Source organism: Arvicanthis niloticus, chromosome 25, assembly GCF_011762505.2.
Source record: "Arvicanthis niloticus isolate mArvNil1 chromosome 25, mArvNil1.pat.X, whole genome shotgun sequence".
NCBI lineage: Eukaryota > Metazoa > Chordata > Mammalia > Rodentia > Muridae > Arvicanthis > Arvicanthis niloticus.
Genome location: NC_133433.1, coordinates 40088636 through 40090660, shown reverse-complemented (window position 1 = coordinate 40090660; position 2025 = coordinate 40088636). Strand labels below are relative to the sequence as shown.

The following is a 2025-nucleotide window of genomic DNA, read 5'->3' as shown; positions in this document are numbered from 1 at the left end:
AATTCGGGACTTAGGGCAATTAGATTTCATCTATAGAAAAGTCAACATATTTTTAGAGGATTTGGTAGCTGGATACATGAAATGGCTTTAGTGGATACACCATTATTCTTAATATAATTATTTTAATTACTTTTTTTTTTTACTTTTTTTTTCAGTGGGCCTAAGAATGGTTTTTCTTTCAATATGATTCACTGATAGAAGACAGAAATCAATTGCTGATCACTAAGATGGCTCTTTAGAACATGAAAATCGTAAATGTCATGCTTTTCGTATATATAGGCATAAATGTAGCTACATATATTTAAAATGAAAAAAAATTTAGTCTGTTTTTTTTTTATTTAAGTCAAATAATTTATTCGCACATAGAACCCTCCAGAAAAACATTGCTTTGTGGTCTGTTTGGGAAAGAGCAAAGGTAGTGCATGTATGTGGTCAGTGTCTTCAGTGTGCACTTCTAAATCCCTGCCCAGGGGTGTAGCCCTCATTTTCATAGCTGCAGAATATGGTATTGGGTCAGGCGGTTTGGGGCAGCCCTGCTACTCATTCTCAGCACTGAAGTTCATGTCATTCCATAGTTTTCACTTAAGTAAAACTCAAGCAGGTGGTGAGCTCTCAGCTGTCTAAATGTACCCTCTACCCACAGGAGCAGTGCCTAAGAAACCTTGGGTCCCCACTTTCCCTGGTCGATGGTGGAGGAAGGGCAGGCCAGGTAGGTAGGAGGCACAAACAGTCTTCATTGGGATCACAATAGGAGTCCATTGGTCAAGACCTCTGTGAACTTGCGGATTTTCTTCTCCACATTCTTTTCTGTTTGTTTCTGTAGCCTCAAGAGCTGCTGCTTCTTCCAATAGTGGATCTTGGCCTTTTCCTTCCATTTCTCTTCCAGAGTGGCTGTCCCTGCCTGGTACTTCCACCCGACCTCATGAGCCAGACACCCCAGGTAAGCAAACTTTCTGGTAGGCTTCAGCCACACAACTTTGAGGGCGGCAGGGACCACATGCACTTTTTCTTGTCATAGGGTAGAGAGATCCCATCCATCACCTTTAGGTGTTCCAGGGCAGCCTGGCCTCTCTTGGTCTTGTGGGGCAGCATGCCTCACACAGAGCGCCAAAAAATATGGCCCAGGGCTCGGAGGTGGTAGGACCCTCAGGAGGGGTTAGTATTCATCTGCTTTTGGAGAAAGGCCAGATACTTTAACCTGTTTCTGTAGAAATTTCCAGAAATGTTGATGCCCTCACAGCGTACAACCACCACGTTCCGACCCAGCAGTACCTGCTTGGCCACAATGGCCTCCAGGAGGCCAAAAATATGGCCTCAGCCATCCAATACTAGAACCTGGCCCTCCACCATCTTCGGTAGCTGCCTGAGAACCGCTTTTAAATCAATTTTTAAAGGAAAAAAGAAAAAAGGCACTACGTTTGTGCCTACTTTCTGTAAAAATAATTTTTAGTTGTTTCTGGAGTTCATAAGTTTTAATCAAAATGTTTTGATTGGTTTCCACACAGACACTGGCACAATGTGTATATTACACAATACATACCATTTGGACCATGAAACTAGAGTGTGAAGATCTGTGTTATTTGTGAGAATTCCTTGGCAATGGGGACTCAGCATCTCGTAGCTAACCAATTCCAGGAGGAGGCAAGTTATTTCAGGCAGACACATCCTTATCCAGCACTGGACTGCATCCAAAGGAAACAAGAAAGACTTCTGACATCAGAAAACACCTGTTGTCTTTAGAGCATCCCTGTAGTTGACAGCAGACCACAGGCAGCTGTGCAGCCACAGAGCCTGCTCTGTAGTAGCAGAAAGAATGTCAGCTATGAGCAAATCCAAAGAAAATGGGGACAGACACTTCCAAATTCCTCTTTTTTTGTCCGCATGCCACTAATGGACCTAGATATTTTTAGCTGGCCTCAGAAACAAGTCTAAAACTGAATTTTCAGTTTCTCATTCCCTTAAAAAATGGATTTTAGATATTTAAAACAAAATAGTAACTGTGAAACATCCCAAAGCACCCCAGAC

The 2025-nt window shown here is 42.6% G+C and overlaps 1 pseudogene; it reads right to left on the bottom strand.

Annotated features, from left to right (window-relative positions):
* Positions 1–742: 742 nt before the first annotated feature.
* On the bottom strand, positions 743–1350 carry LOC143438660 (large ribosomal subunit protein uL13 pseudogene; annotated as a pseudogene).
* Between the last annotated feature and the right edge of the window lie 675 nt (positions 1351–2025).